The sequence below is a fragment of the Leiobunum rupestre genome, chromosome 1, assembly GCF_980474605.1.
Source record: "Leiobunum rupestre chromosome 1, qqLeiRupe1.1.hap1, whole genome shotgun sequence".
NCBI lineage: Eukaryota > Metazoa > Arthropoda > Arachnida > Opiliones > Sclerosomatidae > Leiobunum > Leiobunum rupestre.
Genome location: NC_143384.1, coordinates 17364242 through 17388453, shown reverse-complemented (window position 1 = coordinate 17388453; position 24212 = coordinate 17364242). Strand labels below are relative to the sequence as shown.

General features: G+C 33.9%; 1 protein-coding gene across 2 annotated transcripts in view; it reads left to right on the top strand.

Moving 5' to 3' along the window:
• Positions 1–631: 631 nt before the first annotated feature.
• The window catches only part of LOC149961209 (GATA-binding factor 2-like), a 167776-nt gene continuing 144195 nt past the window's right edge, over positions 632–24212 (top strand). Inside the window, exon 1 of one of the 2 annotated variants that reach the window (XM_090175876.1) lies at positions 632–747. The gene's annotated coding sequence lies outside the window, so the exon portion shown is untranslated. Of the gene's footprint in view, positions 748–20215; positions 20316–24212 lie in introns of those variants that run through there. The other variant, XM_090175897.1, reaches the window with a different exon arrangement.

Below are 24212 nucleotides of genomic sequence, written 5' to 3'. Positions count from 1 at the left end.
ATAGTTTTTCTCAACAGTCGCGAAACGAATGAAACGTATTTAGTAAATTTCAAAAGGGTAATTTGAAAAGCATTTAACGCTCAATTTCAAACGGAAAATAAACTGTAAATCAGTCAAAACAAAACCATCATCTCGCGGTTGCCAGTCGACGGTGTTTCTTAGTGACCGTACACCCATAGCGAAAGTTAACGTGAAAATCGACATAAAGGGCGTAACAAGATCCAACGGATCCCGGATTGGCCAAGACGACTAGGGGCCAAAGTCGGAAACGGGTGGAGCCCACCGTCGAGGCAAACATCAAGAGAACGGCGTCGGGGAAGCTCGGGATGAGGATCGTCACCTTGACAACGGCATCCTCAAAATATTCCCGTCACAGCTATAAGGACGACGCCGAAATTCTTATCAACTACGCTTGACAGCGAGGACAAAGTTAACCCCTCTTCGTCGAGGGTGGGGGGTACCGAATACAGCACCCCCCGGGCACGCGCCTGGTCGATCGGAAGCCGAGAGCCCTAGTCGGTTGCAGGGCGGACGAAGAATAGAAGGTTAAAATATAACGAGTCACGCCCCCGACATTGCCAAGATTTACAGCTCCCAACTTAGTCCCATCCACAGACAGAAGAGAGGTATACAGACGAGGACGGAGATAAGGACCTTTTCCCAATTTTCAACCCTCTGGAGTCTGCTACAAGCTCCCCTGTACACTTTCCTGCAGGACAAATATCTCATTTCCAGCCGTAAGAAAAGGTAAGGCTCACCATCTTTGTATGTTTTGTTTTTCGATGGCTGTTTTTTCGGGCCGCTTCCACAAACCCCTCGTAGATGTCGCTCGGTGTCTCACATTACCCAATTCTAAAACTAGTTGATATCGTGGCCTACTAAATTTATCCGTTTCTACAATCGGTATAATTTTTTTTAACACCGCCACTTAGCGGATCGTAAATGTGTTTTAATTCTTGTTTATGTTTTTAATCTGATGAAATGATGTGGTTGGTGGGATCTCTTAGCCCGCCACCCCACGTGAGCTTGCGGCTGTTCTATGGTTGATGGGGGGAGGTTTTAATGAGGTGTCTTCATTGGCCCATCCTCTATTTTTTTTTAATTGATTAGGGGTTTTTTGTGGCTTGTAATGGGATAGTTTTACCGGTATATCAAAGAAGATTGGGTAGCTTTTTTTTAATATTTTTTTGGAAGGTTTAAGTATATGGTTTGTTTTTAACGGCGTAAATGACCAGCAATTTTCATCGGATGATTACCGTGATTAGTTTAACAAGCGATTAATTTGTTGTTAATTGAGATTATCACCGTGTTTTCTAGGTTATACGCGTGAAGGGTTCAATAACGTAAAATGAAACGGATTTGAAAATCATAATTTTTTCCAACGTGACAACTACCACGATATAGTTAGAAAAGTTAAGCTCATCAATTAAAACGGTTTCCATAGCAACGATATTACAAAAGTCAATACAACGTGAAAAAGTGTTAACTTACAAACACTAAACTAAATTAAATATTTGTCGTAATACCGTTGAGACGTGTAAAAATTACCAAGTTGTCCTCATCAATTAAAACGGTTTCCATAGCAACGATATTACAAAAGTCAATACCACGTGAAAAAGTGTTAACTTACAAACACTAAACTAAATTAAATATTTGTCTTAATAAAGTTGAAACGTCGATTGTTACGTCATCAATTAATATGGTTTCCATAGCAACGAATATACAAAAGTCAAAACAACGCGATAACGTGTTAACTACAAATCTTTACATTAGTTTAAATAGATCGTAACTTCAGCTCACATTAAAGCTACAGTTACGTCTTATTTACGCTAAGGTAAACCAAAATTGATAAATTTAAGACATTAAAATTTAATCATAGAATCTCCGTAATTTTGAAACTAAATATACGGTCTAGCTATAAATATAATTCCAAAAATGGTATAGCTATAATCAGCGTGAAATATAAAGATTTAAAAGCTTAAACCGCAGGACGGGTTGGATATATTTAATAATATACGTGACCCGAGATTATAATATTTCCCAAAACTAATCGCTTGGGGGCGAATAAATATATATATATATATATATATATATATTGATAAGCCAAAAATATTAATAAATTCCTTCAAACTAAACGCTTTAATAGTTGGCACTAAGATCTTCACTAAAGGAACGCAGCTTGTACCCATCACCCACGCCGTAACCTTAACAACCATCTAACCCTACCAGAAGAACCATATATATTTTCTACCCCGGTGATCACGGATGCTTTGCAGCTAAGCCTTCCCGTATCCCAACAGGGGAACATGAGGGGGGGGGGTGGATGCACGATCATTTTCAGAAGAATTCACGGGAATTATGGGGGGGTTAGGAAAATATTAAATATATGATAAACCTCATAAAATTCCCCGTTATCTACGCCAGGATTTTCAAAATAAAAGTATCCACTATTGTAATAGCCTTAAATATACTTTCATAATTAATGCAAGTCGGTTTTAAACAAATTAACTGTACGCTCAACAATGGGGAAACGTTACCCCGCCAGAGGGAGCTAGTACGGCGAGGGCGGAGTGATAATTATATTAATGAACCTAAACGTCGCCTTTTCAAAATTTAAAATTCAAAATGTTAGAACCAGCCATGCTTTTATTTAGCGATAACAGTGACTATCCTCAAAATAACCTTTGCTTGGCGAAAGGGAAAGGGGCAGATGTGAGGACCATTTTGAGAAGAATAGGACCTGCCGCTGGCGGGGGTTGAGTCGACCCCTACTTTCGGCAATATATATATAGTTAAAAGATGGCACCAAAATGGTATACAATACCCGTTATCTATACAGAAGGTTGGCTATATACTTTATTACGCGATATTTTACATAATAGGCTGTAATGTAACAATAGGGCATTCCAAAAATGGCTAAAACTGTCAGGGATGTCACCAGTGAACGTCAATCAACGGACCCCCAAATACTACGGTGGTAATATAAATGTCAACTGACCAACGTACCCTCACCCGATACTTTAGCTAAAGTCGTATTAATCCACTAAAATACGTGGCGCCAAGTATTGGATGAAGGTGGTTTCGAGGGTGATAAAGAGAATTCGTCACGTGGGGATTCTATGATGTCATTCGGTGAAGAGAGCCAACTGTAACCAATCTAAACGAACTTCTCTCTTTTCGCGCCCCAGCCCAGAAATCAACATGTGCCCGTATCGTTAAATAAAATGGCCATTTAAGCAATATGACACGGGTAAGGAATTCACCCATTCGCGATATTGAGTCGGTTCTGGTTCTGGGAGTTTAAGGAATAATATCGGATTTGTTCAGCTCTTATTTTTAGAGAGATTGACAATGACTTTTATGAGAGTCATTTACTTGTATGAAGGGGACTATTTAGTCACGGTAGGGTTTGAGAGAAATACGTCCTCATTTCTGACTTATTTCCTACTTATTTGGGACCTAACGTAAAACGTATTTAAGTTAATGAAACACATTTAAATGTAATCTTAATGTGAGAGCTAACGTAAGATATTAAAGTTAATGAAATACATTTAAATGCAATCTTAATATGAGAGCTATTTGTAAGAGTGTAGATTAAAGGGTAAATATTCTAAGAGTCTAGATTAAAGGGTAAATATTCTAACAGTCTAGATTAAAGGGTAAATATTCTAACAGTCTAGATTAAAGGGTAAATATTCTAAGAGTCTAGATTAAAGGGTAACTATATTCAAAGAGTCTAGATTAAAGGGTAAATATTCTAAGAGTCTAGATTAAAGGGTAAATATTCTAAGAGTTATAGATTGAAGGGTAAATATTCTAAGACTCTAGATTAAAGGGTAAATATTCTAAGAGTCTAGATTAAAGGGTAAATATTCTAAGAGTCTAGATAAAGGGTAAATATTCTAAGAGTCTAGATTAAAGGGTAAATATTCTAAGAGTTTAGATTAAAGGGTAAATATTCTAAGAGTTTAGATTAAAGGGTAAATATTCTAAGAGTCTAGATTAAAGGGTAAATATTCTAAGAGTCTAGATTAAAGGGTAAATATTCTAAGAGTCTAGATTAAAGGGTAAATATTCTAAGAGTCTAGATTAAAGGGTAAATATTCTAAGAGTCTAGATTAAAGGGTAAATATTCTAAGAGTCTAGATTAAAGGGTAAATATTCTAAGAGTGTAGATTAAAGGGTAAATATTCTAAGAGTCTAGATTAAAGGGTAAATATTCTAAGAGTCTAGATTAAAGGTTTAAACTTAAAAGATTCTTAAATCGGCTACCAATGATAGATTTAAGTTCAGTTCCAATGTTCAGAAAGTATGCTTTTTAAACAAAGTAGCATCGTCTTGTTTATGTTTTAATCTTTAAGTTTGTAGAAATTAAACGTTATTGTAATGTACACGTAAACATGTTTAACAATATTTTAAACTACCATTTGTGTTAAACAATTTTAAATAGTATTCTTTAGCGAGATAGGTTTTTAGTAAAAATTATTAAAAAATGTCTACGACAGAAAACGCGTTTAAAACTAGATTTTCTGTCGTTTAACAGAAATCTATTAATTTATTAATTTCTTTAAAATAAACACTTTTGCCAACCCTAAATGTAATAGAGGAACTGTATTTATAGTTTATTTATTCATCATTAGAAATTAAAGAACGAAATATAAGTGTTCGGTTTGCGTCGCCATCGTACGGGAAATAAACGCTGCGTTGACATTCGGCCGAGCGGCGACGCTCCGTAGTCGCTCGGATCAGAGGCCGGGATTCCGAAATATTTCGGCGAGGGACCCCGGAGTCCTTTATCAAGGAACCGGGGTAGGAGGACCCTGTCGACAAGAGCGCACCCCGCCGTTAAGAGCTAATGGGGGACAATTTTAAAAGGGACCTCGGTTGATCCCTCTCAAAAATTTACGGGCCTAGCGGGAGACGTTTAAACCCGCGGCGTCGAGAGCCGTTTTCGATCTTTCGTCGACGGACACCCGTCGAGAATTCGACGCCGTCCGAAACCCCGGGACGCGGGCCTAGGATTTGCCCCGCTGAATTAGCCCTATTATAGGATACTTTTGGAGCGGAGATTTGACTAACAGCCCATTATCAACACGTTATTGAAGAGGTTAAAAGTTGGTTTTTACTTGCACAAAAACGCAACGATTTCGAGCGGTGACGCAAAAATATTGGGTTAGGCCTAAGCCTTGGTTTTTCAGTAGCGCAGATACTAATAATTTATTTTATTTTACGGCCGTTTGAACGTTTGTACATTCCAAAGTTGAGTTACGCGTTAGTGAAAACCAAGGCTTAAGGCTGGTTCTCATTGGGACAATAACGTAACGACGGCGAGTGTCGACGCAAAAATATTGTTTTAGGCGTAAGCCTTGGTTTCCACTAGTGGGCGTACTAATTATTTATTTTACTTAACCCGTCCTAAAACGTTTCTACATCCCAAAGTTGAGTTACGTGTTATGGGAAACTAAGGCTTAGGGCTGATTTAAACTGGGGAAAACAATGTCACGACGGTGAGCGTCTACCCAAAAATTTTGTGTCAGGACTAAGCCTTGGTTTCCACTAGTCCAAAAATTGAGCAACGCGATTGAACGATTTCAAAATTATGTTTTATGCGCGTATATTGTGAGGTATAGCAGGCTTATTTACCTGCTTTTTTACCCTAACATAGCGGAGTATTTTCACGCGCAAAATGAATTTTAAGATCCACCAATTGACCCATTTCAAAATTACGTTTTTGCACGTGACAGTACCTTTACATTTTGAGGTATAGCAGACTTATTTACCCGCTTTTATACCCTAAAATTGCGACGTATGTTCACGCGCAAAATGAATTTTAAGATCCACTAATTGTGAAAACTCAGCGTAAGGCCTAACGTTATTTTTTGCGTCTTCGCAAAAAATATTGTGTAAGACAAACGGGGTTTTTACAGTTGACGTTCGCCGTTGTGGCTTTTTTGTACTAGTTAAAAGCGCCCTTTAAACTGATATTCTGATTAACAAATTATGACATAAGACCATAAGTAAAATAATAACTATAAGTATGATGAGTCTTTCTATTGCTTTCAAAATTTTCAAAAGCGCAAATTTTCTTACCAAATCTTTTTTAACACTAGCGTCGATTTGGACTTGCAAACGAACTAAATAGTAGGCCTATACTATCGTTCTTGGTCATATTTTAGACACTAGGGGGCTCTGTACAGAACTAACGTTGTTGTTTTAACGTAGCTGTTAAGTCACTAACTATTAAATTTTACAACTAAGACTATACTAATAATAGATCTGAGTGTAACATCTGATAATTATACTTCTTATTCATTTAATTTAATACAAAAATCTAGCGTTGAAATCAAAACAAGTTGCTTAAGCTACATTTTGACCCAAAAGGCGGTACTTATAGGTACCCCTCGCGTTGATTGGTTTGTTTTAATTTCACAATAACCTAAATTATAGTAATTTTTCACAATATATTTTATATGGGATATATAATTTAGGTTAAAATCCACTAAGTAGAGTATAAGTTGTATAATTATAATACTATACAATGATTCTCTGACGACGTTATTGTTTCGCTGTTTTGAATTTCAGCTTCCTGTGCCATTAATAGATGGCACCACGCTCTCCAGTAAAGTCGTTTTTTCGAAGAATCCTATAGATTCATTGCCATCTCTAATAATAAGGGCCTTATCATTAAACAGGTGGCAAAGGTAAAGCTGACAGTTGCTTTAATAAATAATTTATCAATTTAAAAATTAACAAAGAATTTATAGAACCTAATTTATCAATTTAAAAAAATATCAAAGAATTTACAGAACCAAATTTATCAATTTAAAAAATTAACAAAGAATTTACAGAAGCCTAATTTATCAATTTAAAAAAATATCAAAGAATTTACAGAACCTAATTTATCAATTTAAAAAAATATCAAAGAATTTACAGAACCATTTTTATCAATTTAAAAAATTAACAAAGAATTTACAGAAGCCTAATTTATCAATTTAAAAAATATCAAAGAATTTACAGAACCTAATTTATCAATTTAAAAAATTATCAAAGAATTTACAGAACCTAATTTATCAATTTAGAAGAATATCAAAGAATTTACAGAACCAAATTTACCAATTTAAAGAATAATCAAAGAATTTACAGAAGCCTAATTTATCAATTTAAAAAAATATCAAAGAATTTACAGAACCTAATTTATCAATTTAAAAAATTATCAAAGAATTTACAGAACCTAATTTATCAATTTAAAAATTATCAAAGAATTTACAGAAGCATAATTTATCATTTCGAAATAAAAACACAATTATAACAAATAATACCCCACCAACTACAATGGAGTAAAATTTAACAAACCCACCAACTGTATAGCCAAAAACCTCAAACTATATTGCAATGGACTGAAAGTATTCTTGGACAGCGTGCATAAATATTGACAGTCCGAATAAGATGGATGAGTTATCTTAAGGAAAGTAAAAATCCTTCTCAATTCCCCAAAACTTATCCCCTAACCCCCCTTCTACGCACTCTGAACAGGGGGGGGGGGGGGGGTAAAAGATGGGGTAATACCCTTCTCGAAATCCATATAACGAAAGACACTAAAACCCCATCGGAAATATCAACCCCCCTGTATATATAACAAAGTTTCTCCTATGGGAGATGAGGGGTTATCCTTATCTTAAACCCAGGGGGTCCCCCCACCCCTCATACGACTTATGTATATGTATATATATATATATATATATTTATAGTGGTGGGGCACATGCCCCCTATGCCTCTCTCGTTCTCTACGAAGACTTATAATGAAATCGGCGAGGCTGCAATGAGTGATCGGTGATGTCATCTTTTTCCCAGAAAAACCTCTTCTTGGGCCTATCTTGCATAATGCGCATCGGAGAAAAATCTATTCAAAAAAGATGCTTCTTTAGTTTTTATATTCGCCGATAGGACACTATTATTATTATTATTATTATTATAAGTTTCATATTTAGGGAAAATATATGTAGAATATTTTTCTAAAATGTGAAGCCATTCTTTATAAAGGTTTTTGAATGGAAAGAATTTAAATATATTTTTAAAAGTTTGACAGTGTATTTTTTTATTTTAGGGTGATTGATTTTATTTTTTATTTTTTTTAACGGTTGATATATTAAGGGATGAAATTTAAACTAAACTTATTAGTGTTTAAAAACTAAATTTATGGGTTAGGATGGTCGGTTTGGTGTTCAATAAATTTAAATATGATGAGATTAAATTTAAACTGAAATTAACAATGTTAAAACCTATTTTTAAGGGATAAGTTTATCTGTTTCGTATTCAATCTATTGAAACATTAAGGGATAAAATTTAAACGAACTAAAATTAACAATGTTAAAACCTATTTTTATGGGTTAAATTTCTATATTTGGTGTTCAATCTATAGAAATATTAAGGGGTAAAATTTAAATTCAAATGAACCTGGTTAAAAACTAATTTTATGAGTCAGGTTTGGTGTTAGATTTAGTTGAAATATTGAGTGATAAATTTTTAAAACTATTAAGTGCTTAAACCTAATTTAAGGTTAGGTGGGTCGTTTAGGTGTTCAATCAATTGACACATTAAGGAATAAAATTTAAATTTAAATTAACACTGTTAAAACCTAATTTTATTAGCTAGTTTGGTGTTAGTCAAGTCGAAATAGTAATGCATAAAATTTAAAACTAAATATTATGTACACTGTGAAAAAATGAATGATTTTAAAGGGGCTTTCGAGCTTAAACTGTTAACGAATTATTTTAAATAAGTAATTAAGTCAGTTACCGCTATTTTAAAGTAAATTTTTCTTAGCTGTTGATCAATCCAGTGGCGTAGCCAGGATTTTGTTTCGGGGGGGGGGGGGGACACCATTGAAAAAAAAAGTAAAAAATAAAAATAATTGTACGTAAGACCATACGTTTCAGGCGGGGGGACATGTGCCCCCTGTGCCCCCTGGCTACGCCACTGGATTGATCTCTCGAGATTGACTCTAGTGTCAATGTGAACTCGACCTAAAGTCAGAATTAATTAAATTGAATGTTTTCTCTGATATTTTAACAAGCACAGAGTAAAAAAAGTGAGGGATAATGTTTCAATTATATTAAATTTCATTTGACAGGAATCTTTTTGAGAGTATAAATTTAATGGTTGCGGTTTTGAAATAAGATGTTTAGATAGAAAACTGATAAGGAGATTATCTTAATAAACTAATATTAATATAATATTAATTATAATAATGATGTTACTATTAATATTAATATTATTATAATTTAATAATCGTAACATTTAAATTAATATGATTATACATTTCATAATTATAATATTATTAATACTACCATAATCATATTAATATTAATACCATAATAATATTAATATTAATACCATGATCATGATAATAATATTAATATGGTAATAATTATATTAGTATTAATACGATAGTAATATTGATATTAATATGGTAATAATTATATTAGTATTAATATTGTAAGATATTAATACTAATATGGTAATAGTTATATTAGTATTAATATTGTAATGATTTTAATACTAATATGGTAATAATTATATTAGTATTAATATTGTAATGATATTAATATTAATATAATAATTAGATTAATATTAGTATGATAATAATTATATTAATATTAGTATGATAATAATTATATTAATATTAGTATGATAATAATTATATTAATATTAGTATTATAATAATTATATTAATATTAGTATGATAATAATTATATTAATATTAGTATGATAATAATTATATTAATATTAGTATGATAATAATTATATTAATATTAGTATGATAATAATTATATTAATATTAGTATGATAATTAATATTACCATGATAATAATTATATTAATATTAGTATGATAATTAATATTACCATGATAATAATTATATTAATATTAACATGATAATGTTATGGATATTAATATATTAATAATGATATTAACTAATTAATATGGTAATTATATTGATATTAATATTGATATATTAATACTAATATGGTAATGATACTGATAATAACAATAATATATAAGAATAATGATATTAATAATAATATATTAATAATGATATTAATAATAATATTAATAATAATATATTAATAATGATATTAATACTAATATGGTAATAATGGTATTAATATTAATATGTTAAAATTCTTTTAATAATGAGATGAATATTAATATTGAACCCTTCGTAAGCCTCAGTTAACACCGAAAACGATTTTCAAATACTCACATTAAGCAAAAATATTAAAATTAAAATTTTAAAAATATTAAAACGAAATTTAATCGAAATAGTTCCACAACCCGTTAACAGATGGCGAGTAGTTATCTGTAAAGGAATCCGGGTCGATAGAGATTGTTATTTTTTTGCTTGCCCCCAACGCCTTTATAATATTCCCAGAACGACCAATTTTAAACCTGAGATGCGGCACGAGAGAGAGAGGGGTGAGACAGAGAGGAGAGGTGGGGGGAGGGGGTAAATTTTCACGAGCAAATTCACGCGCGCGGGGCCAGCGACCTCTAACGCCAAAAAGTGGCAGTATAAATATTAAAAAGATTCCTATCAGCGCGCGTACAAAACTTTATTTTTTAAATAAGGCGTTAGAAATTCATACTTTTTTTCTTACCTTCGCAAATATCGTGGCTGTATTAAGTTCACGATTTGTGGGTTTTTCCCCCCCTTCGCATATCGTCTATTGTGTTTCGCAGATTCGTTGTGCAAATAATCAAGAGAAGGTTTTCCTAGAACAAACCAACAACCACGCCCCCTAGCTTATAACGTTGGCGAGAAAATTGGTTCTTTTGGGGGTATATATTTTTTTCGCGTCGTTTTAAAAATCGTGTATTATCCGAAAAACTGGTAAAAAAAATATATAGTCAAATTATATAAAATATCCAAAAAGCAATTTCACTTCTAAAAAAAAAAAAAAAACAAGCTAAATTTTTGAGATGGTGTTTTTGGGTACAATTTATTCGCAACTTCGTAAGGGTTTTGTTTTTTCGGTTAAGATTGCGAAGTTGTAATTTACGCGGTAGTATTTTTTTACATTGTCGTTTTAATGTTTTTTAGATGAGGAATTTTAGATAAAATATCTCTCTTTCTTATTTTCTACCCCTATTTCAGGTGGTTTTTGTGATTTTATTTTTAGAAAAAGGTTTCGGTTTTTATCTGGAATAATTTTTTTTGAGAAAATTGCTTTGATATTCAAGAAATTTTAATTAATAGCTTGATCGATTTAGTTTAAACACGAATATATTTATTTCGTAATTTAGAAAATGCTACTTTGTTAAAAAAAGGGTTCATAAAATGATTTTTTTTCAAATGTATATTATCATAAAAAGAATTGAAATTTTTATATTCATAAAAGTAATATAAATTGTCATCTTCATAAAAGTAATATAAATTGTCATCTTCATAAAAGTAATATAAATTGTCATCTTCATAAAAGTAATATAAATGGTCATCTTCATAAAAGTAATATAAATTGTCATCTTCATATAAATAATATAAATTGTCATCTTCATATAAATAATATAAATTGAAATTATCATAAAAATAATATAAATCGAAATTATCATAGAATAATATATATTTAAATTATCATAAAGTAATATATATTTAAATTATCATAAAATAATATATATTTAAATTATCATAAAATAATATATATTTAAATTATCATAAAATAATGTAAATTGTTATCTTCATAAAAATAATGTAAATTGTTATCTTCATAAAAATAATGTAAATTGTTATCTTCCTACGCATTGTAACCCGGCCACCTGAATTAAAAAGGCTTAAAAAGTCACTCGATGACTTAGGCCGAAGGTGGTGCTTTGAGTATTAGCCTAGCTGATTAAAAGTAATATAAATTGAAATGATGATTAAAAAGAAATTTCTCCTAAATTGCATCAAATCTATCAATGATGATTTAATAGCTAGAAATATGCTAAAGGGGATAATATTCGATTTAAATAGACACTACGATTTCTATTTCACCTCAAACTACTTGCATCTAACAAGTAAATAAATTATCTTCGTAGAAACGCCCATAGTTTTGTTAAAAGTCGAATGACGCGACATCTATTTTTAGGTTCTATAAGCTTTGAATGTACCTCGTAAATTAGTATTTAATTTAAATATACAATATTTTACGAATAAAAACTTTAAAGGTTCATAATTAAATATTTAACGAATTATTATGTATAAGAGTTTTCAATTTTGTTATTGAATACACATTTATTTAAAATATGAAGTATTTTACGAATTATTTCGAAAATGAGATTTTAAGGTTCTTATTAAAATCATATTTAATTACAATATTAAATATTTCTTTGAATTACTACGAATTTTTATATTTATAAGGCACCTAATAAGATTAAGTTAGCGAACAAATGATCAAACGATGGCGCAACCAAAATTTATCCACTGTCGTAAAGTTACTAATATTTTTAGTGTGGCGTTACGAGTCCCGTTGGATATAAGTAGTCTGAAACGTAAGTAGCGCCAGTTATCGATGGTGGCAGAAACGTGAAATAAAAGTGATCCCACCATAAATATAAATATTTATACTCCCTTTAACGGCTTAATTATTGAAACCCACCATCTTAATTCCACAAAAATTATTCAATTAAAAAAGTTGGTAATTTTAAAAATGGGAATTACCAAAAATTAAAAAATCCTACTTGACGAATTAAATTGCAAAATACAATAGGATAAATTTGACATCACGTAATCGAACTTGGCATTAAAGATCGTACTCATACGTGACTTTTAAGTAATGTTTAAAAGTTACACCAAATCTAGCCCCACCAACATTTCGTCGAAATCATTCGGCCGTGCAAGGTACCCCTCACTCCCGAAATTCTAAACCATAAGGGGGGGACTAAGGGGGCTAAGAGGGGTAGGGGGTTGTGATACCAGATTCGTATACAGTTAAAACCAGGATAACTTTTAATGATGATCAAGCTAGAAAAAGTCCAGCTTACGCGGAAGCTCGAAACAACGGTTAGAAAATTTTCTCTTCGGCTCTTTGGCAGAACAATGAAGTCATTAATAAAACTTTTTTTTAAGAAACTTTTTTTCGTTCTATGATCATTCTCTATCTGGGTATTATTATATTCTTTTTGGGGTATAAAAGTCGTAAAAATACAAACTGATATAAACAACTGATATTTGTACGCGATAAGAATGTCAACCGTGGTGGTCTTTTCCTAGCGTGTTTCCCCTTTTTCATCATGAAGCAGGCGTTTTGCGCGCCGGAGATAGATCTTTGTAAGAAGTGGTCAATAAATTTATCGCCGCGCGAGCTTGCTTCTTAAAAGGGTCTCGTTATTTTGGCCAATTGTGGGGAGTTTTTTGTTCTTTTTTGATTGTGAAGAATTCGACTCTTGGATCCAATTAAAACGTTAGTTCTTTTCGCAGTGCTTCGTGGTAGTTTTTAAAGGAAATATAACCTCTTGTACTTCGGTCGCTCTGATCAAAAGGGCTTCAATAATGTTCGCGTTTGGTTTTGGACTAAAGGAGTTTTCCTCCTGAGTTCTTCGGTTTCCCCTTTCCATATGAAACTTAAATAAATAAAAGGTGGTTTCTATTCGCTTGTTCCGGGTTTTCGGAGTAGGGTAAAAAGAGTAAGGCTATGACGTCATTTTACTACGATTCTGTGGTGGAGAATAGTTCGAGTCGGAGTAAAAACGTTTTTACAAAATGGCAGCCTGTGGTCTTTTTAATAAATTCTGGCGAGCAGACGACAATATCCGATTTAATCTCTTTACACAAGGAGTAAAAAGAGTAGCCCTAATACTCCGGAACTAGCGAATAGTTTATTGGCCGGAGTAATCAGCTAAGCTCAGGGGCGTAGGAACCAGGGGGGGGCAAGGGGGGCAATGCCCCTCCCTAGAATTTTACTGGGAGGGGCAACTAATGTTATTGCCCCCTCCAACTTTTTGGTCAGTTGAAATATTCGCGAGGCTCAAATTATCATTTTAAAAGCATATAAAGCTTATAGAACCTCAACTGTGTTTAAATTTCAGTCTTTTCCCGCCAATGTATATAGTAGAAAAATTTACCCATGGATTCGGAGAAGCTACACTCCATTAAAAATTCAAAACCATTCTCCAGACCCCTTTTGGTTTCACTTTGCCCCCTCCAACTTCTAGAACGTTCCTACGCCCCTGGCTAAGCTAGTGCCCAAGGCACCGCGCTAGGCCCAAGTCATCTAGCGACTTTGAATGCCAGTAATTGGCGATACTATAAAATAAATCTGGTCTTAACCAACTTGTTAAAATGGGAAAACCAAATCACGTGACTACCTTTTCACAGCCAACTTCGATTCGGTAACTCGTGTTCATAGTTGGCCGTACGACGGTAAAGAAAAAAAATATTCCTTCCAGATATTGTAGACCGCAAATTAACTTACACTTTTCTATTACAAAATGTTTTAAATAATAATAATAGTAATAAATAGATAAGTTAGACGAATCGAGCGAAATTTAAACCGCCATTAGCAAAATAAAATGAATAATAGTTCGTATTTCTTAGGATAGATGGCGCTGCAGTTCTTCACAAAGTCACGTGACTACCATCTTTTCAGCCCCCAATGGACTTTATAGTTCCTCCTATTCAGGTGGCCGGTTACAATTCGTAGGAGGGTGGTAGCAAGCCCTTCATACCACGCGAGCCAACTAACTATTACCAACACTCACTATTACCGATCACCTTTACAAGTTTTTATGGAAAGGGTAAAACCAAAGAACTCGGTGAAAAGCCCTTTAGCCACTGGGGAAGAGAACTTGCAAATTCAACGCGGAAGGAGTTGTTCCGAGTTTTCATCCACTACCACAAGTTGGGATCGAACCCAGCTCCTCTTGCTGCGAGGCGAAAGTGCTAACCACTTTCTCAGGTTAACGGTAATAGTTAGTGTAGGGAGCTGTTGGCGCCCGTGGAATGAAAGGATTGTCAGAAATTTAGTGGCTTGTTCAGGCCCGTCTTAAGACTTTTTGGGGCCCTGGGCTAAATTATTTCTTAAGACCTTTGCGATCCCCAACGGTCAGCCTTTGTATGTCCGTTGTCAAAATTCAACTACGCAATAACCAAACCAAAACTTTTAATTTCAAAACTATAACATAGGTCCACTGTAAATAAGATTTTTACTGACAGTGACTCGCTGTTAGGTTTTAGAAATTGTTGGTACCGTATGATACGCGATGTGGCGATGAGTCAAATTACTTTAGACGTAACTTAATGATACATAATATTAAATGAGCGTAAATAATATTTAACCAACTAAACCCTTATCCCTAGGGTAGAGGCTGTATGGCTGGCCTTTCTGGGGGCCCTGGCGCTCGGGCCCTGGACTGTAGTCCATTTAGCCCATGCCTTAAGACGGCCCTGGGCTTGTTTCGTATGTAATTCGTAAAATTACTGGGCAATTCCGTAAAAAAATGCATTAAAGCAAGTGTCGGCTCGACCTGAAGCAGCTCTTTTTTCAACAGATGTCGCTAGCGTCGAAATCAAAACAAGATGCTTACGCTACATTTTGACCCAAACGGCGGGACCTAAAAGTACCCCTCACGTTGATTGGTTTGTTTATAATTTCACAATAACCTAAATAATAGTAATTTTTAAAAATATATTTTATATGGGATATATTATTTAGGTTAACGTCAACTAAAGTTGAGTATAAGTTGTCTAATTATAATACTCTACAATGGTTCTCTGACGACGTTATCATTTCGCTATTTTAAATTTCAGCTTCCTTTGCCATTTATAGATGGCACCACGCTCTCCAGTAAAGTCGTTTTTTTCGAAGAATCGTATAGATTCATTGCCATCTTTAACAACAAGGGCCTTATCATAATACAGGTGGCAATGATAGAGCCAACTGTTGCTGTAAGGATTTGGAATATGTCTGTGCTAAAATCCGTGCAATATATTTAAGTTCTGACTTACTGAAAAATCCTAGTTAAGTTTTACTGCCATTAAGCTTTGGTTCGATAACCGAAAACTTAAGAAAGGGTTTGCAAAGAAACTGGAAATGCCGAAAAAGCTAAGCTTCATAGGATGAGTTTCGGTGTCCTGTTAATCTAGAATCTACTTAAACTCATTTCTTTCGATTTCTTTCCTGTTAATCAAGAATCTACTTAAACTCATTTCTTTCGATTTCTTTCCTGTTAATCAAGAATCTACTTAAACTCATTTCTTTCGATTTCTTTCCTGTTAATCAAGAATCTACTTAAACTCATTTCTTTCGATTTCTTTCCTGTTAATCAAGAATCTACTTAAACTCATTTCTTTCGATTTCTTTCCTGTTAATCAAGAATCTACTTAAACTCATTTCTTTCGATTTCTTTCCTGTTAATCAAGAATCTACTTAAACTCATTTCTTTCGATTTCTTTGACATAGTAGGCGTGGTAGAAAATTACCAATATAAAGAGAAGGACATTAGCAATATAGGGAGATGAACATTAGCAATATAGAGAGATGAACCTTAGCAATATAGATATTAATATAAGCAGTATAGAGAAGAAAATTAGCAATATAGAGATGTGCATTAGCCATATTGAGATATGAAAATTAGCAATATAGAGATATGAAAATTAGCAATATAGAGATATGAAAATTAGCAATATAGAGATATGAAAATTAGCATTTATAGATATATGAAAATTAGCAACATAGATATATTAATATTAGCTGTATAGAGAGCTGAACTTTAGCAGTATAGAGAGATGAACATTAGCAATATATATGAATATTTATATCTTAAAGGGCCACACGGGCGTTTGAAAAAATTCGGGCCGGATTTACCACGTGGTAGGCTGGTAGCAGATACGACCAATCATATTCTGGAAACAAGCGCGTGAAACTGGTTAAATTAAAACACCAGCGTGTTCCTTTAAGTAAGATACATTATACACAAATTCTGATGATAGTGACCCCATCTAGCGATCACATTTAGCCTCAGAGAAGAAAATTCCTCGAATAGAGGTCTATATATTCTCTATACAACATCGTGCGCTTCGTCATCGAGTATTAACAAACGACTTTGTCTCGAGAATAGAATAAAGGACCCCCTCCCGAAAAGAATCGACTCAAAATGGCAGCGAAATTTACGACGCAGTGAAGGAGCGGTTGCTCGATGACGGCGCCCCTATCGGCCCAAAATCAAAGCTCGTATTTTTCCAAATAAAGAGGGGAGGCCCTGGTATTTATGGTTAAGGCCGTTGTCGGTTGACTGTGTAGACAAAGGCGGGGTTATTTCAACCTTTACCACGATAACAATGTCGGCTGATCACCGCGCCATAGATCAACTTTAGAACGAAGCTCCTCAAAATGGTTGGCTACGCTCGGTTGACCAGCTATCGCTGAAAAGTCTATTTTATTACACTTTACCGACCGAGAGTTAAAAAGCAGGACACTAGCCGGTGCTTCTCCAAGTCTAATAATACTTATTTAGAGAAGCCTCGAGTGCGTGTCGGAAATAAGGTTTATTAAATTGTAAACTAAACGTTCTATAATTTTATATTTCTAATAGAAATATCTTATGGTTGGTACCATCGATAATGTATTTATTTGTACTTTGGTAAAATGACTGTATTGAGGCGGTCCGTGGGTATCATAGTCTAACTTTATCCAAACATGAGAGGGGGAAAGAAAAACGTCACCAGGGTGCCCTTCAATCGCGTTCGAAGACGTCAATGCTTATGTACCATTAAGATGCCGGACGGAGTTGATTTCCTTTAAGGGGAAGGAGCTTATTGATAGGGCGTGAAACGTTAAAACATTATAAAATAAATACATTTTCGAAATATGTACTGAAATATATGCGATAAATAAACTTTGGCTCGCTAATCTTGGTTTTATAAGCCTATTCTGAAAATGGTATTAGTTTGATTATAAATTTGAAATTTCCGTTCAAAATTGGGGGTCCGTCCGAGAGAATACAAATAGTCATAAAAACAACACCGTGTTAAATAATTACAATAGGGCTGTCTTAGTGGCGTCACCTGCGTGGCACGTCTCCACCCAGAAATGTATGATTGTATGAACATTTTGATTTTTTAGTCAATCCAGATAAGTGTTTTAATTTTGGATTAGAACGGTAGATTTAAAAGTAAATACGTGAAATAAATTTGGGTTTTCAGCTAGGTGTTTTAATTTCGGCTTAGAACGATACAAATAAAATGAAATATGTCGAAGAAAAAACTATTTTAATATATATTTGCATGTTAAAGTAAATGATCTTTATAGTTATAAAAATATTTTAGTTTTTAATAACTATACAGATATAATTTAGCGTTTGACTTATATCCTTAGGATGTATTTACATTAGAGGGTTTTTATCCACTATGATTTTAGTATTTTCATACGGGGTAAGTATGTAAAGGTTCTCTGCAGCTCCAACCCTTGGACCCGAGAAAACAAATTGACCTTGGGAAAAACATGAGGTTTCTAGGAATATACCAACGATTTTAAAAGAGTGGCTTTTGGACTTTATTAATTGTCGTTGCGAAACTAAGGCGATTCCAAAAGAAAACAGTAGAAATAGCTTGGCCGGTGTCAGAGAAAGTACGAAACTTGATACAGTGATATGACCTTACAACAGCAAAAAATAAACAAACCCTGGCAGAGCAGCTGCATCGTAAAAACCAAAGAAAAATCGGTTAGTGCCAAAGGTCGCGATGCGACACTGGTCTCTGGTAGAAGTGACAGTTGTTGTTTGCGCGCGTGGGCAAAAACTATGACAGGTAAAACTTCAATACCTCATTATAACCTGGCGTAGGGCACCACGGAATCACTAACCAAATTTTGTAGAGCTCGGACAGAAACTGTAAGAACGTATCCAAACAAACACATATACAGACATAATCTTACATTTATATTATTATCTTTTATCAGCAAACCATACCTCTACTTGGAATGCTTATCCTGGCGTATCGCGTATGGTAAGATCACTCTGACGGATTTGGCCCCGCCTACGAGAGAATAAATCCCCTCTGCGCGCGCTCCCCTCTCACGTTGTTGTTTGTTAAGTTAACATAGTGACGTCTAAAAAGACCGCCAGCCACATCGAGACGAAATTCTGCCGTGATAAGCATTCCAAGTAGAGGTATGGATTCCTACTTTATTTATATAGGTAAAATCAGATCCAAATCTTCAAATTTATGACCAAAGACTATCACAATATTTACGAAAAGATTTATCCAGAGACAACTATTAATATTTTGGAATAAAATGGATCCAGACCCTATATCCATATTTATGATAAAATAAACCCATGGACTATGATAAAATGGATCCCAAAACCCGCTCCAAATTGGTGATAAAATAAATAATAAAACTATAAAAAATAAATTAAGAAAATTTAAATTGAACTTTTAACTATACAACTTTTTTATATGTTATTTTGAACCTTAAAACCATAAAAACCACCAAGTAACTTTTAACTTTAACGATAGCTTCTGAATCTCAGCAAGTTAGCGACAATTTTGCAAACTTCCCTAAATAAATGAAATCTAAATCGTACGATGTCCAACTAAGGCAAGAATGGTAAATAAAGACCCAATTGAAGACGTCAGCATTGCAAAATACCCAGGAATAAATAAAAATCCAAGTTAGTCGGAACCAAATGAAAAAATCCACCCAAAAATTCGTTCCAAAATAAATTCACACTACGCAATACGTTTTAGAATTCTAAAACAGAATGACTACTAACAGTCAACAACGTACGCTAAGGTACCGATAAGGTACAATCTGCACGCTTCATAAGTACCCCCACTTTCGAACGTTGTACAACGACTGAGCATTTCCCTATATACAGGCGCGAATAAAAAACTTTAAGGACCCAATCAGAACTGGAAAATCTTTTTTCCATCTAAATCCCCGAGTGGGGATGGATGGAGCTAGAGAGAAACGGTCGCCATGGCAACGCTCGGAGAAAGGATCAATCCAGGCGCCGTACGCTTCCGCCCTCTGGCGGTGAAAAAAGGAACTAAATATATCCTTATTCGAGGGGGGGGGGGGTCGGAAGGGGTGTAAATCTGGGTAGGAGGCGGTTTTCGAGAGACGTTCTGTGGAAAAATGGGGGACGCCTATTAGGAGAACTTTTGCCGGAGAGATAAAGGTGGGATTCTCGAGTTTAGGGTCCAAGATTATTGAGAGTTGTTTCGCCTTACAACCCGAAAGGATTCCGAAGTTGCTTTTTTACCCTCCATTTATTTTTCCAAAAATACAAATTCAGACTCCCCGTGAAAGTTTATTTCGCTCGATCCTCACACAACAGGTAAGACTGCAATTTATTTATTAGAAATTTTATACCTTAATTGATTTTCCGCTGAAATTTCATATGAAAAAATTAATAATTAAAATAGTTATAGTTTAAATTTAATAGACGTAAAATTGGTCAACTTTATTTAATATTTCTTTCGCTTCAGTTCTGTGAATTTTGCGCTAAAACTTATTGTGAACTGACGAATAATTAAAATAATTATAGTTTAAATTTAATAGACGTAAAATTGGTCAACTTTATTTATTATTTCTTTCGCTTCAATTTTGTGAATTTTGCGCTAAGATTTCTTATGAACAGACGAATAATTAAAATAATTATAGTTTAAATTTAATAGACGTAAAATTGGTCAACTTTATTTATTTATTTTTCGCTTCGATTTCACGCTTTAAAATTACTATGAAAAAATTAATAGTAAAAATAATTATAGTTTAGTTTTAATGGACGTAAAATTGTTCAACTTTTGATTTGGCGAATTTTGCGTTTAAATTTATTACTTAGAATAATAATGATGTATAAATAATTTGAGGGAATTTAAAAGATGTAAGATTGTTCCAACTTCTCAATAATTTATTTGTTTAAACGTTCGTGAAGAAGTTAATTATTGATTTTGCGCTATGCTAATTTTTTCTAAATTTTAATATTAAATTAAATTAAGCGATTTGAAACAGGTCCAATCAACGCCTATTTTGTAAAATTATCAAGGATGGAATATTTCACGTGTGATGATATAAAAAAGAAGCAAATTAAGTAATTAATGAATAATTATAGTGTATTTCAATTCCATATCAATGGTACACGTCTTATAACACTCATTGCACTCCATTAAAATTAAAATTAGATTTTCAAAGGCCCGTTTTGAATTCCGAAAATATAGTTTACAAAAGTGCCATCGGCGTATTTAAGAAGTTAGCGTTTTCCCATATTGCATAAATCAACGTAACAATTAAATACGACTAGTTATTACCAACACCGTTCACCCATAATTCAAGATAGACATCTAATTTAAATAATTCAAAAGTTCATATTATGCTCCACAATTTATCCTTAATTCTAAGGTTTCATTTTTACTTTGTATCACCAATAATTCTCCAAATAGGTTTTTAAGGAGACATTAGTAAACAATGTCCAATAAATATTTCTCTGTAAAATCCCCATTAATTTTGTAAGATTAGTAAATTTGTCCCAGAAATCTTTCTCAGTAAAATCCCCATTAATTTCGTGAGATTAGTAAATTTGTCCCAAACATCTTGCTCGGGAAAATCCCCATTATTTTCGTAAGATTAGTAAATTTGTCCCAGAAATCTTTCTCAGTAAAATCCCCATTAATTTCGTGAGATTAATAAATTTGTCCCAAACACTTTGCTCAGTAAAATCCCCATTAATTTCGTGAGATTAGTAAATTTGTCCCAAACCCTTTGCTCAGTAAAATTCCCATTAATTTCGTAAGATTAGTAAATTTGTCCCAAACATCTTGCTCGGGAAAATCCCCATTAATTTCGTAAGATTAGTAAATTGGTCCCAAACATCTTGCTCGGGAAAATCCCCATTAATTTCGTAAGATTAGTAAATTTGTCCCAGAAATCTTTCTCAGTAAAATCCCCATTAATTTCGTAAGATTAGTAAATTTGTCCCAAACTTCTTGCTCGGGAAAATCCCCATTAATTTCGTAAGATTAGTAAATTTGTCCCAAAAATCTTGCTCGGGAAAATCCCCATTAATTTCGTAAGATTAGTAAATTTGTCCCAGAAATCTTTCTCAGTAAAATCCCCATTAATTTCGTGAGATTAGTAAATTTGTCCCAAACATCTTGCTCGGGAAAATCCCCATTAATTTCGTAAGATTAGTGAATTTGTCCCAAAACTCTTGCTCAGTAAAATCCCCATTAATTTCGTAAGATTACTAAATTTGTCCCAAACATCTTGCTCGGGAAAATCCCCATTAATTTCGTAAGATTAGTAAATTGGTCCCAAACATCTTGCTCGGGAAAATCCCCATTAATTTCGTAAGATTAGTAAATTTGTCCCAGAAATTTTTCTCAGTAAAATCCCCATTAATTTCGTGAGATTAGTAAATTTGTCCCAAACATCTTGCTCGGGAAAATCCCCATTAATTTCGTAAGATTAGTGAATTTGTCCCAAAAATCTTGCTCGGGAAAATCCCCATTAATTTCGTAAGATTAGTAAATTTGTCCCAGAAATCTTTCTCAGTAAAATCCCCATTAATTTCGTGAGATTAGTAAATTTGTCCCAAACACTTTGCTCAGTAAAATCCCCATTAATTTCGTAAGATTAGTAAATTTGTCCCAAACATCTTGCTCGGGAAAATCCCCATTAATTTCGTAAGATTAGTAAATTTGTCCCAAAAATCTTGCTCGGGAAAATCCCCATTAATTTCGTAAGATTAGTAAATTTGTCCCGGAAATCTTGCTCAGTAAAATCCCCATTAATTTCGTAAGATTAGTAAATTTGTCCCAAACATCTTGCTCGGGAAAATCCCCATTAATTTCGTAAGATTAGTAAATTTGTCCCAAAAATCTTGCTCGGGAAAATCCCCATTAATTTCGTAAGATTAGTAAATTTGTCCCGGAAATCTTGCTCAGTAAAATCCCCATTAATTTCGTAAGATTAGTAAATTTGTCCCAAACATCTTGCTCGGGAAAATCCCCATTAATTTCGTAAGATTAGTAAATTTGTCCCAAAAATCTTGCTCGGGAAAATCCCCATTAATTTCGTAAGATTAGTAAATTTGTCCCGGAAATCTTGCTCAGTAAAATCCCCATTAATTTCGTAAGATTAGTAAATTTGTCCCAAACATCTTGCTCGGGAAAATCCCCATTAATTTCGTAAGATTAGTAAATTTGTCCAATAAATCTTGCTCAGTAAAATCCCCATTAATTTCGTATAAGCCCAAGTTTAAAAAAATATATATACCATAAAGAAGAGCGGTTGGATTTATCGAAAAAGAGTATCTGCACGTTTAGAATTACAATCTGAGATCGAAATCAGCGTAGATTTTTCGGCTAAAAGGCCGTCCGATATTCAGTTTTTAAAATCCTGACAACAGCGGGCCTCTTCTCAGTCCTAATATTCCATAAGCCGCGATTCCCTGGCCCAGAAGACAACCCTGGCGAAGAGAAAACGTTAGCTGGGAGAGCCAGGGATCTAAGCCTTATCGGGAATCTGGTCTCGGGATCGGAGCGGGAGATATCATAGCGGTTCTCGGGATGGATGAGAGCGGCAGAAGTGGAAACCTCAAAATGCGGGAACTCTGTGTTGTCGCGGAAATGAGAATGCGCTCTGGCTTAACGGCCATCGCGGTACGACGCCGTGGAAAAGGGTACGGTTTGCGCGCTCAGGGTACGAAGTGAGCCCTGGCAAAATGTCCTTCTATTCATAATGGGACCAGGGTGGACGAAAAATAAAAGAGATGTTATCAAGACCCGGGGCCCATCAACGCCGGACCCACCTTACTTCGGAAGAAGGCTTCTAATTTCGACTCTATATTTCACAAAACGGCCCATTCGAAATGTCTTTTTTTCTTCTTTATTCGTGAGGGTGACGATTTTTTTAAAAAAGGATTTTTCACGGGCACCACTTATGGGCTACAGTTTTTATAACATCTGCCACCGGAACTGCTAAGAATCGCGGTGGTTTCGCGCCAATAATATATTTATTTGGTCTCAAAAGTTCTCGGATGCTGTGATCGGTTTTACCTACGATCGTTTTACCGGACTTTTGAAAAATATTTCGTAGCTATAGAGCTCGGCTAAATGGATAAATTAACCGCCAAAATTTCAATTAATCATAAAGAATTCGATTAACTGATTACTTACGGATATTATTCACGACTAGTATACGATTTAATAGGTAACAATTAAGTTTTTATTCGGAT